This window comes from Pistacia vera, unplaced genomic scaffold (assembly GCF_008641045.1).
Source record: "Pistacia vera cultivar Batoury unplaced genomic scaffold, PisVer_v2 Contig933, whole genome shotgun sequence".
NCBI classification, from domain to species: Eukaryota; Viridiplantae; Streptophyta; class Magnoliopsida; order Sapindales; family Anacardiaceae; genus Pistacia; species Pistacia vera.
The window spans coordinates 23202-41483 of NW_022196816.1; the positions used below are offsets into that span (position 1 = coordinate 23202).

The window sequence follows — 18282 nt, forward strand, 5'->3', positions numbered from 1 at the left end:
TTAATAACCACTATGATGACGGAGGGAGGAACCATGAAACCAAGATGGTACATGACAGTGACAATACTAAACAACAGAAGTTATCAATTTACAATAACTGCCAATAGTCATAGATGATAGGTAGCTTATAGTTTTTTAGATACAATTTTCTTATCAAAAGTAGATACTATTTCAAATCTCCTTGAAAAAACAAATAGCACACATTGGCAATAACTAGTATGACTACCATAATAAATATAATCAACAACTTTGAAGAGTTCAATCAAGTAAATTAGCCAAACAAAAATCAAACAAAGCCATCTAACCTGCTGACGAGCTGCGGCAAGTTTCAAAAGCTCATCTGCCTCGGAGAAATTCAAGTACAACTAGCTAAGAGGATGATTCTTGGTTTCACCTTTCCCCTACTCATTCATAATATAAAGTGGTGCTCCAGAAATTTAAATACCAAAGATAACCTCATAGATATCATAATGGGCAAAAATCTGAGGGGAAAAAAAAAGGTAAGGAACTTTATGATAGTAGGCATGCGAAAACCAGCTAGCAGTTGAGACACGATTACAGCAGGATGATCAAACACACGAGCAAAGAAACCCTCAGAAGGTTCAGGGAAAACAATCTCATTATAAGTTTCCACAATAACAGGTTTTTTGGTTGTCTAGGGACCAGATTCAAATTCAGGATACAACTTCAGATGGTGAAACCTGTGAAAATTGAACCCACCAGTGATTAGGCTATCTTGTCGAGTAAACCAAGCAATAACAAACAAACAACTACTCACAGATCTAGCTGCTTATCACAAACATCACTATGGAAGAAAAAGGTGATGCCAATTTCAAATTCACCCTAACTGCATTCTATTAATTCAAATGGAGGTGATTCAACCACTCTTTTAGGGTTATTGAAACTTGGATGCAACTGGAAAACTACTCGATTAATCACAACTCCAGGAATGGAGTTGTCATCATCGTCGTCGATTTCCAGCAAGGAATAGAGCTGTCATCATCGATTTCCAGCAAGGGAGGAAGGCATTGTTGCGATTTCAGAGAGTTGAGTTGCGATCAATTTCATTGAGATTGAGTTTTGATTTGTGTGGGATTTCAGATTTTCATGATTTCATTAAATTTTTTTCTAAACATTTTGCACGTTGAGAAAGGAGAAACCGAGAAATTGCGAAATGAGAGAAAGTGAGAAATGAGGGATTTTTGCCCTTTTTCAGCGTTGGACCAGTTTTTCTAGTGGCCCGGTTACACCGGCGGTTTACACTGTTCACGCGATCCATTGATGGGTTAAAGGGAGTTATTGCGCAATACTGGGTTTAGGGTTGACTCGAACCAGACACGTGACCGGGTTCCAGTCCAACCGATTGGACTAGCCAGTCTGGTCTGGTTTTTAAAACAATGCTTTAGACAAGCCGAGTCGAGCCAGCTCGCGAGCTACTCGACTCATCTGATAGCCCTAATATTGGGTTTATAAGATAGCATTATATACAAGTTTACCACTTATAAACATGTGAAATTACATTGTTTCCAATTATACTACGTCACTTGTTTTTGGAAAACAGTTTACTAAATAAAGCATAAAAATAATATGATACACCAATTTTACTCAAACTACTTACTAGCAAAATACTTTTGGCTTGATAATAGTTAAACCGATTTCTAAATTGTAGCATAAGAATTGTCTTTCTTCTAAATTTCATCAATTTAAAGCTCTTTTCTCCCATGATCAAAGGGTTGCAGAACTTGTAGTTACAATACAGCTATGTGAAAGTGTATATTATAAATTTTACATTCTCAATTTACAAGTTTCATGTCATAAATTTACAAGTTTCACATTAATGTATTGTTAGAGTGGTGTACTGAAGCAAAACCCAAAATCAGAGTGACAAGTTTTCTGACTTCATGATCAGTAGAGAGTAGAGTTTAGAGCTGACTTGATGAGGGATTTGATCAAAGTGGCAGGCCACTTGAAAGCTATCAAACTATGCAAGATTGTAAGCTTCAAATACAAACTGGACTAGCTACTTGCAGTTTGATAACTTCTAAGCTATTGAGCTGATATATTGAAGATATGACAATTTTGTTAGAGTAGGTGCCGTAGAGCCAATCAATTATTGTAGAATTGACTCTTTGTAATAATGTTCATTGATCAATAAAAGGTATTTTATTCTATATCATGTAAATCATCATTGTATGTATTGATATATGTCTTTAGAATGGTAGAACCGTGAGGGTATCAAGTGTTTCAAATCTTGATAGTGAGAACCTTATGAGCACATATGGTGGTCATTCTAGAAATGTCTGTAGCCCAAGTAGTATTATGAAGTAAGGGTACAGATAATACAGTGAGGCTATCATAGTGTTGAACGACCCTATCGAAAGACAGTGACTGATCTCACTTGTTAAGGTTGTTTGGTGACAACCTGGTGCTACACATGGGTGCTTGCTGTAGGCAAGTTCATTAGACTGACCCACCAGAGGATTTCATATGGATGGTAACCCTAGTGTCTATGGAACAAATCCTCTAACGAATGGTGGTGCATGTGATCTTTAGACTTGAGATCACCAGAGCACCTTGTGCACTGATTGGCACAGTTTGCCACTAGCCCAATGCAGTTCTATTCAGAGCTGTCAATACAGTAGTGATTGGCTGTGTCAAAGAGTGTATCAAGACTATGGTAGATTGACAGAGGATTCATCACTTCCAGGTATGGGGGGTGTTATCTCACGGCGCAATTCAGTAAATGGCAATGACTCTAAAACTGTGGTCACAGTGGAATTGAGTTGTTGCTCTATCCAGTTTATAATTCTGGTCTTGGACCAGTAATTGAATACATACATATTGAGAGTAACTGAGGTTGACACTATTTCTATGCCTTGGTCTCGTTGAGATAACAGATGATGAAATGATTAGATTGTACGGTAACCATATCGTTGATGTTAGTAAACGGTCCCGTATACGCAGCGGAAACATTTTGGAGTGTTTGTTGGTTGTTTGCAAATTTTTTCGACCACTTTCCCTACCGACGGCCACCAAATTCCTTGCCCTCAAATCGCGCCCACCAATTGTCCCAACTAGTAACCAACCAACCCAACACCAACACCTTGCTTTACACCCACCTCCGTCGCACTTCCTTGGTCCTTAGTCAACCCATGATATGTGCGTTCCCGCCTCATCGACAAACTGCCACCCCTCATCGACAACACTAGGTTTGCTTAACCTAGTGTTGTGTTTCGTTTGCCAGTGGTGTTGTTTGGAGTTGGAGGCAAGCGGAAGGGCTAGGTTGTGAAAAGATTTAAGATGTGGACAAAATTTTGAAATTTTACTTTTTTGGAGGAGTGAAAGCAAATAGGGTTTACTATTTTTTTGGACAAAAAGACATAAATACTCTTTGACCGTTACATTAACTGATTTTCTGTTAATTTAGGGGTGAAAATCTAGAATTTATGAAACCAAGAGTGGGAACTTGTAGTTTCGCAAAACCTTGGTGGGAACATGTCATTTACTCTATTATTAATTACATAAAAAAATAAATAAATAAAAAAGCGTTTAGTAGAAATATGCTCTATGAAAATCTAGAGCTTGCCTTTGCTTCTGGAGGGAGAAGACGTTTGAGTTACAATGTTTTCTATGCCATCCAAGTGAAATCTAGGCCAATAGTTTTTTTTTTTTTTTCTTTGGCTCAATGCTAAAAAGATTCAGTTCATATATCAGTCGTCTAAAAACAAAACAAATTTCCGAAGAGCAGAAAATTGTTAGACGCATTTCATCACTAAGTCACTAACACAATAGATCACTCATCATAATCAATACTAGCATGAACATATGCTGCAACAAGGATAGACATATCAGTGGAGTTGAAAAATGAATCACTAAATTTGTCGTACATAGAAAAGCCCTCAGATCTCATAGCTTAGAACAGATCATATATGGTTTAATGCTAATGGCATTCATCAACTCCCTTACATACCACCCGATAAGCAGAAACTTGGAAAGCTGAAAGAGCGGCTCAGATTAAAGAAAGAATGAAAGAAAGCTGATAAGTGAGTGAGTGAGAGAGAGAGAGAGAGAGAGGTGTCATGTAGTGAACTGATGAAACCATGCAACCAACTCAATACAATTCAGTTGTCCATCATTGGGCAGTAATAAAATCCATCATTCATGCAGATGAACCATAATCCAGTAATCAAATATTGGAACAGGGGATAAAGATCACATTGAATTTTCATGCTCAAACTCATAGGTTTGTACAAATAGTAATGACAATAAAGATTCGCATGAGCATAGGCCTCAGATCTCATAACTCAAAACCATACAATTCATGGTGAAGGTAAAGATTTTCAATGAAAGCCATCCCACATCTTAAATGATGATCAAAAGAACACCACTGCCACCATCGCCACAACAACCATCAACAATGATAACAACAGCAATAATAATAACATTAATCCCGAGAAGAAGAAGGTGATGATAGTGATGGTGATGAAGAAGAGGAGGAGGAGGAGGAGGAGGAAGAAGAAGAGAAAAAGGAGTAGTTAACACTGATGAATGGTGGTACAGACCAGTAGCAAATGTGGGGGCTAACTATGAAAACTAAAACAAACACTCATGCAATGAGTTTCCATCATTGACCAATGCATACAGTTATACTGCTAAAACTTTTTCAGTATACAAGAATAGGAAAATCTCAGTTTTTACCAACATTAAGTAAAACATCCAAAAGAAATAAAATTAATGCAAAATTTTTAAAACTCCAGCACACCTTGTAATGATAGGAGAAGTTAACAACTGATGATGGAGGCCATAACTAAAATCAAAGCATCCATCTTAATTCATGAGTTCCCATCATTGGGCATATGTAGAAGATTTTAAAGAACTTCACCATGTAAAAGCAAGAACAATCCCCGAAATGCAGGCTCTACAGTCAAAACTCACACAATCCCTAAGTAAACCATTACTACTCGAAAAATATAAGTAGGGAAAAACAGACGCGTGAAGTAAAAAACACTGGAACACAAATAAGAAAAGCAAACATAGTTAACACTAAAAAGAATTTCAAGTTAAACAAAAGAGAATTGATTCAATGGCATCTAAAAATGACATAAAACTTCTAAATACTAATAGCCCTCAGATCTCATAGCTATCATTCGGTCATTGATGGTACAGCAAAATGGATTTCATTAAGAGCCCTTACACGTCATTATCCATTGCAACAGAAGATAGATAGACGGATACAGAGATGAAATACACGAGAAGAGAGACGAGAGAGAGAGAGAGAGAGAGAGAGAGAGAGAGAGAGAGAAGAGAACCAGAAATAATAAATGGATGGTGATGCTGATGGTGATGATGAAGAAGACAGTGATGATGAAGAAGAAGAGTTCAAAGAGATGATAAAGAAGGCTCAAAACCATATCCATGCTCCCACTCCACATTATTGAGTTTTCCATCATGGGCAAGAGTACATACCAACAAATTGTAAAATTCAACAGTTTCAGCTATTTTAACAAAATGGCTTGTAAAGTGTAAACTAGAACATATTAAAAATTCACAACAGAGAAACAATAATGGGGAAAATAAAAAGGACAATTTCCTCAAAGAAAGTGACAGCCTTTCATATACCCACAAGACCCTTGACCTTTCTAATTCCCACACGTTAAAACTGAAAACAATACAACGATTCAGCACAAAATACGATTTTTTCAAAGTAAACAACACCCATTTAAAAAAAAAAAAAAAAAAAAAATTATCAGAAATAATGCAAAATTTTGTAAAAGAAACTACCTGAAGCAGGTCCAATCATACTGAGACTGAGAATCCCATCAATAAAAAGAAGTTAGAAAGTACTCAGAAGCCAGTACATGTATCATCAACCTTCACTTAAAAAGTAAAAATGAATGAATCTATAGTTGGGCTCGTTTGCTCGTCTGCTGTTTAGAAATGGTTTTGACAAAGTGTTTTTAAGTCTGGTATGTTTAAGAGCTTTTGCAGAAATTGTTTTTTTTTTTTTAATAAAAAAAATGATACATTTTCGAGAAAACACTTTCTTAGTTAACAATAATTTTAAAAAAAAATTATTTAAGATAGTTGTTAATTAATTATTTGATTAAGTCAGACAAAATTAAGTCCGTTAGATTACCTAAATAATTAAATCAATAGATATAATTTGTGAATATCCTGCATAATTTTTTTAGTTAATTAAAACGTTGCATTTTCACATTTAATACATGACTAAAGCATATATATATACACAAAAATTCTCTAATAACAACTTAAATGTTTTTTGCATTTGTATTAATTAATTATATATGCAAAAATGTTTAGTTGTCATAATAAAATTTTACTACTATATAAATACTAATATAAAATGAAAACAATAGTTACCATAATGAGAAATTGTTTGGTTAAAACTTAAAATCACAATAGAGGAATTGTTGGTCAATGAAATGATAAATTAAAACCATACACCAGCAAATATGTGGTTAGGGTTGTAAATGAGTCGAGCCGAGTCAAGTTTTCGACTTATCGAACTCGACATGTTTGCTCCAGGATCGAGCTCGAGCCTGTCAAGTCAAAAAAAAGGCACTCGAGCTCGATCGAGTTCAAGTCGAGTTCGACTCGACTCGACTTCATCATCTACGTCTTTATCTCCATCATCTTCATCATCCACATCTTTATCTCTATCATCTTCATCCTTTTCTTTGTCTTACTCCATCATCTTCATCTTCTTCTTAGGCTTCATCTCATCTTGCAAAGCATCACTAGTTATCCATCATCTACATCTTTGTCTTTGTCTTCATCTCATTTCATCTTGCCACTAGTCTTCATCTCATCTTCATTTATCTTGCAGAGCATCACTAGTTATACAGCTTCCATTCATCTTCATCTTCTTCTTCAACACAATCATTATGTTGATTTGATTTTGATTATGAATATTTGCAAGAACAAATTTCGGAGCTAAGGTTTGTCAATTTGAGAAATCTGATTTGGGGGTTTAATTTTGTGTTTTAGAACTAATACATCGAGGGATTAACTGTCGTTTTTACAAATTTTTAAAACTAAAGAATAAAGATAACAATTCGATCCCCACAGTTTAACAAAAGAACCCTGCCTAGCCGCGCACATCAGGCTCGCGAGCATACGAGCCGAGCCTCTCCATGTTCGCACTCGACTCGTTTATATAGCAAGCTCAAGCCGAGTTGACTCGGCTAACCATGAGCCAAGTCATAAAGAGCTTTAGAAAAGCCAAACCGAGCCGACTCATGGCCGCTCGGCTCGTCTGCAACCTATCTGTGGCCATACCACACCCATCTCCATTACATAAATCAAAATATTTAAAGATATATATTTAATGCAAAAACAATATTACAATGTTACACAAACTTAGTCCCCACTATTAAGATACTATCAATTACAGAAAAAAAATCCTCTGATGAAAATCTAGAGCTCCCCTTTTGTGGAAAGACATTTAAGCTACAATCTTTCTAGCAAATGCCATTCAAGTGAAATAATGTAAAATCCTGAGGCCAATAGCTTTTTGTTTTGGCTCAATGCTAAAGATTCAGATCATAATCAGTAATCTAAGACAATAACAGCAGAAAACTATTAAGACGCATTTCATCACTAACACAACAGATCACTCATTAATTCAATATCAGCATGATATGTTTTGCAACAAGGATAGACATATCAGTGGAGTCGAAAAATGATCGCCTAATTTTGTCACAAATAGAAAAGCCCTCAGATCTCATAGCTTTGAACAGATCATGTATGGTATAATGCTAATGGCGTTCATCAACTCCTTACATACCACCCAATAAACAGAAACATGGAAAAGCTGAAAAAGAGACTCAAAGAAAAGAAAGAATGAAAGAAAAATGATGAGAGAGAGAGAGAGAGAGAGGGAGAGGGGTGGCATGTAGTGACTAGTGATGAAACCATGCACACACTCAATAAATTCGATTGTCCATCATGGGCATTCATAAAATCCCTTATTATGCAGATAAACCATAATCAATATTGCAACAAGGGCTTCCATGTTCAACTTCATACAGTTTGTACAAATAGTAATAGCAATAAAATTCACATGAGCATGGCCTCAGATCTCATAACTCAAAACATACAATCATGGTGAAGATAAAGTTTCAATGAAAGCCATCCCACATCTTCAATGGTGATCAAAAGAACACCACTGCCACCACGCCACAGCCACCATCAACAGTGATAACAACAATAATAATAATAACAATAATAATCCTAAGAAGAAGATGAAGATCATGATGGTATGGTGATAACAATGATAAGGAAGAAGAAGAAGAAGAAGAAGAGAAAGAAAGAGAGAACAAGGTGGTTACACCTTATAAATGGTGGTATAGAGAAGTAGCAAAAGTTGGGCTAACAATGAAAACTAAACAAGCACTCATGAATGAGTTTCATCATTGACCAATGCAAACGATTATACTGTCAACATTTTTTCAGCATATAAGAGAGAAATCTCAATTTTTAAAATAGCAAGCAAACATACAAAATAAAAGTAATGTAAATTATTAAAACTCCACCAGACCTTGCAATAGTTTATTAACCAGCGATGGAAAGTATTGTCAAACTATATGAGAAAGTACTATATCAATTCAATGTCATCCAATCCAATCTAGCACACATGAGACTGAAAGCAACATTAATGCAAAACTCATAAGCATAACAATTTATATACTTTCACCACTATAATGAGCCCAAAACTCGTGAACGTAAACATGACTATTATTATAAAATTACAAACAAAGATCAAAATGACCCCAATAAAATAGAGAAATATAAAGAATTAAAAAAGAAAAATGACAGACAATGACGCCCTCAGATCTTACAAATCATAATTTACAGATGTGAGTTTTAAGATTTAGTTAAAAGCCATCCACATCACCAATTACAGAGAGAAATGGAAAGAATAACAACAACAACAACAGTAACAGAATAAGATGCAACAGCACATGTGCAGCCACTTGTAATGCTGGGAGAGTTAACAAGTGATGATGAGGCCTCAATTAAAATCAAAGCATCCATCCTAATCAATAAGCTCCCCATCATTGGGCAGATGTAAAAGAATTTAAAGAATTTCCACCATGTAAAAGCAAGAAAAATCCCCCAATATGCAGGCTTTACAGTGAAAACTCCACACATTCCAAGGAACCATTAATCCTCAAAAATATAAGTAAGAAAACAGACACGCATGAAGTAAAATAGCTAGAACTCAAATAAGAAAGCAAACATAGCTATGTCTAGGAAGAGTTTCATGTTAAACAAAGAGAATTTCGAATTTAGCATTTGAAACATACCACCAAACATGAGATAGCATGACCCACAATGACATTGAGACAGGGGAAATCATATGAAGACAGCAGGCATCCTTTAACACTTCAATTTTGTCCTTTAGTCCTTAAAATATAAAAAGTAGATTAACAGTTACAGAGTAAAACATCTAGATTCAGTGCATACAAAAATGACATAAAACTTCTAAATACTAATAGCCCTCAGATCTCATAGCTATATTCGGTCATTCATGGTATAGCAAATGGTTTTTCATAAGAGCCCTTACATATCATTATCCATTGTAACAAAAGATAGATAGACAGATAGAGAGATAGAAATATAAGAGAAGAGAGAGAGATTGAGATAGATAATTAGAGATTATAGATTGATGGTGAGGTGATGGTGAGGCTGAGGATGATGATGACAGTTACAAAGAAGATGATAAAAGTAAAGGCTCAAAACGATCCACCATGCTACCAGTCCACATAGAGTTTTCCATCATTGGCAAGAGTATATACAAACAAATTGTTGAAATGCATACAAAGTTTCAACAACAAAACAGCAAAATGGCTTGTAAACATAGAACCTATTACAATTCACAACAGAGAAACAATAATGGGAAATAAAAAGGCTAATTTCAATAAAGAAAGTTACAGCTTTTCATATACCCACAAGCCCCCTGACATTTCTTATTCCCACAAGTTCTAAACTAAAAATAATACGACCATTCGAATTTTTCAACTGTAAAATGTAGAATCTAACTTGTTAATTAAACAAAATACCATTAAGCAAAAAATAAAAAAAAGAAAAAAACATAAGCAAAATGCATTCTGATGAAGAAAACTACCTCAAACAGGTCCAAAACATACTCCAAAAGCCCTCAAATACAACTGTCTAAGGCACCAGAATCCATCAATAAAAGAAGTTAAAAAATGCCCAGAACCCAGTACATGCATTATCAACATTCACTGAAAAAATAAAAAAAATAATGTATTTCATAAAACACATGATTGTTTTTTAAAATTAATGTGAAGTGAAAGCCCTCAGATCTCATAGCTTAGAAGCAATCATCAGAGTTTAGAACTAAAGGCACGTTCTTCAAAAGCCTTTAAACCACCACACAAAACAAAATGTGTGTATATGCGTATGTAGTCATGAATGCATAAGAGGAGAGGAGGTGGTGTGGAGATGGTGGAAGAGGAGGTGGTGGTGGTGGTGAGTAAAGGTATGATTGACAAAAATCCTCCAGCAAACGCAATAGATTTCATGTTGTCCATCATTGGGCTAATAAAAATCGAAAAATTATCAGACAGAAATTCAAAACCTAGAACCAAATCACAAAACAAACCTAAAAATAAAATAAAAAAATTGTCTCCGAGATGAGAGTGAACTGTGCAGTTTTTTTTAGAAGATATAATGCGAGAAAAACTGGGTTAAAGAGTAGTGGGGTTAGTATTGGGTGAGCTTCTGCGTTGACAGGCCAATGTTTGCAATTTTTTTAGCCCACAAAAGAAATTAAAGGAGAGAATTTTTTCGAATTTTTAATGAGTTTCAGGGAGGTTATTGACAAAGATCCTTTATAGTTGTTTGTTATATCAGATTTATAGATTGAAAAAAAGAGAATGAAAACAAGGAACTTACGGAAAAACTTTTTCAGGCACTTGTTTTCTCATAACCAATTGCATAACATTGTGGGCAAGATTTTCAACTTGTGATTTAAATTTAAAAAAAAAACAAAATTTAGGCAAAGAAGTTGACACATGAAGTTGTTGGAGAATTTATAAAATATTAAAGGGAAAACGACATATTCCTACCCGAGGTTAGTGAAATCTTTAGTGTTTACTCATGGTTGCATTTATTCCAGATTCCCTTAAGAATGTCGTTTCTTTTATTTTAACAAAATTATCAAATTTTCACTGTAGTGCAGTGCACGTTAAGAGTCGGACGCTTTCTTTGCAGAAGAGAGGCTCGTGTTAGCAAATAGCTCACGTTATAGCATCCAAGCCAACTGTTTTTTTTGCTTTTTCCCAGCCGATTCAAAGTGCCAAAATCATTACCGAGACCCCGTTAGACTTCCCACAACCTCCTCTACAAAACTTATACCTTAACTTGCCGACCTCACTCACCATTTTCAACCACCTCCAACCAGGGACGTAGTCAAGATTCTGAGTCAATGGGTTAAAAACATCAAAATTTATAAATTTATAATAAAATACATACTAAAGTAATAAACATAAAAAATGTATTTTTAAAAGTTATAAATACCAAATTATCAATTTTACAATCGTTCTCGACGATTTTTCATATTCTGAAAATGTTGCATAATTGTTTCATTAACAATTCCATCAAATATCTCTCTCTCAGTATATGTAATAAGACAATCATTTAACAATTGATCTCCTATTCGATTATGTAGTCGATTTTCTATTATCTTCATCGCAAAAAATGCTCTTTCAATACTTGTAGTTGCAACAGGTAATATCAATGCTAATTTCACAAGTATATAAATCAAGTGATATACCACATTCTTATTTGTTTGAACCAACTTTTCAGTAAGAGCACAAATTCCATCTAATGTCAAAAAATCATTATTATAGTGCATATCAAGAATATAACTATCCAACCATTACAACAAAATTGTTCTATGGTAACATGCAAAAAGTGCTATCATAAATAAATAGTAGCATTTTTAAGCATGTTGTTACAGCTCGTGTTACTAAAAAAATGAGGTTTTGGTAACATTTTTGTATATTATTAATAATTATTTAAACTTTATTATCGAGTATATTATAACATTTATTTGTAGTTACAGATGATTTTAGCTAACACTTCATAAATGTTATAAATTAGTTTTTTTTGTAAAGTTTTAAAAGTTGAGTCAAGTTAAATAAGGTTAAAATTATAAAATTCATAAAATATTAATACTTTTCTAAAATTTTTAAAAAATTGAGTAGATTCAATTGAACCCACGACTCATTATACGGCTACATGCTTGCCTTCAGCTGTTACTGACCGTGTTAGATTATGCGTAAGAATGTAGAATAAATAAGGTCAAACTTATCAAATTGAGATTTCACGTGGGAATATGGGAGTGTTTGTCTGAGGTTATGAAAATTAGCTTATAAGCAACAACATTTGAAATTTTAAGCAATTACGTGTTTGGTTAAAGTACTTATAAGTGACTGATAAGTAATTGACGTGTTTGATAAAATGTGACTTATAAGTATATTTTATTATAAAATGACTAAAAAAAGTACTACATTAAATAAGGGTATACTATGAAATTTTAAAATTAAACAAGGATAATGTGGTAATATACTTGGTCAAACTAGCTTATAAGCAGAGTGCTTATAAGCAAAAAAGAAAAAGTTTTTTTTGCTTATAAGCTTAACTTATAAGTTTAAAAAAGTTATAAATAAACAAATCAACTTAATTTTAGAGCTTATAAATTAGTTTGACCAACTTATAAGCTTAGACAAACACCGTCGTTTTCTCTCATCATTATAACAATTCTTACTGACCCCATTGAACTTCAATAAGAAGGCTTAAATATCCTCATTTAATTTGATGTGGGCGTGGCTTTATCAGAACTGACAAATTTAAATAGGGGGTTGGCTTCTGCACAAGTAGAAGATAACGTTGCATTGAATTTGGATATTGGAAACAGAGCCTTGTGGTGTGGTGAATAAGGCCAAAACAATATCTTATTGAGCAAGCAAGCAACCAACTATAATCCTCGACAACATTGGGTATTCAAGTACAAGACTTATGATGTCACGATATAATTACCTGTGACTTAATATGTAGGATATAATACGTAAAATCTGCAAGTAACGTTTAGCACAGATCATGTATGGTAAATGCTAATGGCGTTCATCAATCCCTTACATACCACCCAATAAACAGAAACTGGAAAGCTGAAAGAGACTCAAAGAAAAGAAAGAATGAAAGAAAAATGATGAGAGAGAGAGAGAGAGAGAGGGAGAGGGGTGGCATGTAGTGACTAGTGATGAAACCATGCAACCACTCAATAAATTCGATTGTCCATCATTGGGCATTCATAAATCCATTATTCATGCAGAAAACCATAATCAAATATTGCAACAAGGGCTTCCATGTTCAACTTCATACAGTTTGTACAAATAGTAAATGCAATAAAATTCACATGAGCATAGGCCTCAGATCTCATAACTCAAAACCATACAATTCATGGTGAAGATAAAGTTTCAATGAAAGCCATCCCACATCTTCAATGGTGATCAAAAGAACACCACTGCCACCACCACCGCACAAGCCACCATCAACAGTGATAACAACAATATAATAATAACAATAATAATCCTAGAAGAGATGAGATCATGGTTATGTGATATGATAAGAAGAAGAAGAAGAAGAAGAAGAGAAAGAAGAGAACAAGGTGTTAACACTATAAATGGTGGTATAGATTAGCAAAAGTTGGGCTAACAATGAAAACTAAACAAGCACTCATGAAATGAGTTTTCATCATTGACCAATGCAAACGATTATACTGTCAACGTTTTTTTCAGCATATAAGAGAGAAATCTCAATTTTTAAATAGCAAGCAAACATACAAAATAAAAGTAATGTAAATTTTAAAACTCCACAGACCTTGCAATAGTTTTTAACCAGCGATGGAAAGTATTGTCAAACATATATGAGAGTACTATATCAATTCAATGTCATCCAATCCAATCTAGCACACATAGACTGAAAGCAACATTAATGCAAAACTCATAAGCTAAACAATTTATATACTTTCACCACTAATGGAGCCCAAAACTCGTGAACAAAACATGACATTATTTATAAATTACAAACAAAGATCAAAATACCCAATAAAATAGAGAAATATAGAAATTAAAAAGAAAATGACAGACAATGACGCCCTCAGATCTTACAAATCATAATTTACAGATAGTGAAGTTTAAGATTTTAGTTAAAAGCCAATCCACATCACCTTACGAGAGAAATGGAAAGAATAAACAACAACAAGTAACAGAATAAGATGCAACGCAACATGTGCAGCCACTTGTAATGCTGGAGAAGTTAACAAGTGATGATGGAGGCCTCAATTAAAATCAAAGCATCCATCCTAATCAATAAGCTCCCATCATTGGGCAGATGTAAAAGAATTTAAAGAATTTCACCATGTAAAAGCAAAGAACAATCCCCCAATATGCAGGCTTTACAGTGAAAACTCACACAATTCCCAAGGACCATTAATCCTCAAAAAATATAATAAGGAAAACAGACACGCATGAAGTAAATAGCTAGAACTCAAATAAGAAAAGCAAACATAGCTAATGCTAGGAAGAGTTTCATGTTAAACAAAGAGAATTCGAATTTAGCATTTGAAACATACCACCAAACATGGAGATAAGCATGACCACAATGACATTGAGACAGGGGAAATCTATGAAGACAGCAGGCCACCTTTAACACTTCAATTTTGTCCTTTAGTCCTTAAAATATAAAAAGTAGATTAACAGTTACAGAGTAAAACATCTAAGATTCAGTGCATACAAAAATGACATAAAACTTCTAAATACTAATAGCCCTCAGATCTCATAGCTATATTCGGTCATTCATGGTATGCAAATGGTTTTCATTAAGAGCCCTTACATATCATTATCCATTGTAACGAAGATAGATAGACAGATAGAGAGATAGAAATATAAGAAAGAGAGAGAGATTGAGATAGATTAATTAGAGATTATAGATTGATGGTATGGTGATGGTGAGGCTGAGGATGTGATGACAGTTACAAAGAAGATGATAAAAGTAAAGGCTCAAACGATCCACCATGCTACCATTCCACATATGAGTTTTCCATCATTGGGCAGAGTATATACAACAAATTGTTAATGCATACAAAGTTTCAACAACAAACGCAAAATGGCTTGTAACATAGAACCTTTACAAATTCACAACGAGAAACAATATGGGGAAAAATAAAGGCTAATTTCAATAAAGAAAGTTACAGCTTTTCATATACCCACAAGCCCCCTGACATTTCTTATTCCCACAAGTTTCTAACTAAAATAAACGACCATTCGAATTTTCAACTGTAAAAGGTATGAATCTAACTTGTTAATTAAACAAAAATACCATTAAGCAAAAAATAAAATAAAATAGAAAAACATAAGCAAATGCAATTCTGATGAAGAAACTACCTCAAACAGTCCAACCATACTCCAAAGCCATCAAATACAACTGTCTAAGCAACAGATATCCATCAATAAAGAAGTTAAAAAATGCCCAGAACCCATTACATGCATTATCAACATTCACTGAAAAAATAAAAATAAAATAATGTATTTCATAAAACACATTATTGTTTTTTAAAATTAATGTGAAGTGAAAGCCTCAATCTCATAGCTTAGAAGCATCATCAGGAGTTTAGAACTAAAGGCACGTTCTTCAAAAGCCTTTACACACCACCACACAAAACAAAATGTGTGTATATGCGTATGTATGTATGAATGCATAAAGAGGAGGAGGAGGTGGTGGGAGATGGTGGAAGAGGAGGTGTGGTGTGGTGAGTAAAGGCTAATGATTGAACAAATCCTCCAGCAAACCCGTCAATAGATTTCATTGTTGTCCATCATTGGGCTAATAAAAATCGAAAAATTATCAGACAGAAATTCAAAACCTAGAACCAAATCACAAAACAAACCTAAAAATAAAATAAAAAAATTGTCTCCGTAGGAGATGTGTGCAGTTTTTTTAAGAAGATATAATGTCGAGAAAACTGGGTTAAAGAGTAGTGGGGTTAGTATTGGGTTGAGCTCTTGCTTTTGAAGGCCCAGTTGGAATTTATTTTGAGCCACAAAAAGAAATTAAAGGAGAGAAATTTTATTTCGAATTTTTATGAGAGTTCAGGGAGGTTATTGACAAAGATCCTTTATAGTTGTTTGTTAATATCAGATTTATATGATTGAAAAAAAGAATGAAAACAAGTAACTTACGGAAAACTTTTTCAGGCATCTTGTTTTCTCATAACTAATTGCTAACATTGTGCAAATTTTCACTTGTGATTTAAATTTTAAAATAAAAAAACAAAATTTAGGCAAGAAGTTGACACATGAATTTGTTGATGATTTATTAAAATATTAAAGGAAAACGACATATTCCTACCCGAGGTTTATGAATCTTTAGTTGATACTCATGGTTGCATTATTCCGATTCTCACCTTAAAGTAATGTCGTTTCTTTTATTTTAACAAATTATCAAATTTTCACTGTAGTGCAGTGCACGTTAAAACGCTAAGTCGACGCTTTCTTTGCAGAAAGAGGCTCGTGTTAGCAAATAGCTCACGGTTAGTAGCATCCAGAGCCAACGGTTTTTTGCTTTTTTCCACTCGCACCGATTTCAAAGTCCAAAAATCATTACCGAGACCCCGTTAGACTTCCCACAACCTCCTCTACAAAACTTATACCTTAACTTGACTTGCCGACCTCACTCACTCCTTTTCATCCAAACCAGAAATAATAAATGGATGGTGATGCTGATGGTGATGATGAAGAAGACAGTGATGATGAAGAAGACAGTTACAAAGAGATGATAAAGAAGGCTCAAAACCATCATCCATGCTCCCACTCCACATTATTGAGTTTTCCATCATTGGGCAAGAGTACATACCAACAAATTGTTAAAATTCATACAAAGTTTCAGCTACTTTTAACAAAATGGCTTGTAAAGTGTAAACATAGAACATATTACAAATTCACAACAGAGAAACAATAATGGGGAAAATAAAAAGGACAATTTCCTCAAAGAAAGTGACAGCCTTTCATATACCCACAAGACCCTTGACCTTTCTAATTCCCACAAGTTATAAACTGAAAACAATACAACGATTCAGCACAAAATACCGATTTTTTCAAAGTAAACACACACCATTTAAAATTAAAAAAAAAAAAAAAATTATCAGAATCATAATGCAAATTTTGTAAAAGAAACTACCTGAAGCAGGTCCAAATCATACTGAGACTGCAGAATCCCATCAATAAAAGAAGTTAGAAAGTACTCAGAAGCCAGTACATGTATCATCAACATTCACTTAAAAAGTAAAAATGAATGAATCTATAGTTGGGCTCTGTTTGCCTCGTTGTCTGTTTAGAAATGGTTTTGAACAATGTGTTTTTAAGTCTGTATGTTTAGAAGAGCTTTTGCAGAAATTGTTTTTTTTTTTTTTAATAAAAAAAATGATACATTTTCGAGAAAACACTTTCTTAGTTAACAATAATTTTAAAAAAAAATTATTTAAGATAGTTGTTAATATAATTATTTGAATTAAGTCAGACAAAATTAAGTCCGTTAGATTACCTTAAATAATTAAATCAATAGACATAAATTTGTGAATATCCTGCATAAATTTTTTAGTTAATTAAAACGTTGTCATTTTCACATTTAATACATGACTAAAGCATATATATATACACAAAAATTCTCTAATAACAACTTTAACTGTTTTTTGCATTTGTTAATTAATTAATTATTATATGCAAAAATGTTTTAGTTGTCATAATAAAATTTTACTACTATGTAATATACTATACTTACCATAATATACTTACCATAATGAGGAATTGTTTGGTTAAAACTTAAAATCACAATAGAGGAATTGTTGGTCAATGAAATGATAAATTAAAACCATACACCAGCAAATATGTGGTTAGGGTTGTAAATGAGTCGAGCCGAGTCAAGTTTTCGACTTATCGAACTCGACATGTTTGCTCCAGGATCGAGCTCGAGCCTGTCAAGTCAAAAAAAAGGCACTCGAGCTCGATCGAGTTCAAGTCGAGTTCGACTCGACTCGACTTCATCATCTACGTCTTTATCTCCATCATCTTCATCATCCACATCTTTATCTCTATCATCTTCATCCTTTTCTTTGTCTTTATCTCCATCATCTTCATCTTCTTCTTAGTCTTCATCTCATCTTGCAAAGCATCA

The 18282-nt window shown here is 33.9% G+C and overlaps 1 pseudogene; it reads right to left on the reverse strand.

Annotated features, from left to right (window-relative positions):
• Positions 1-17382, reverse strand: LOC116120438 (annotated as a pseudogene).
• Positions 17383-18282: the final 900 nt, after the last annotated feature.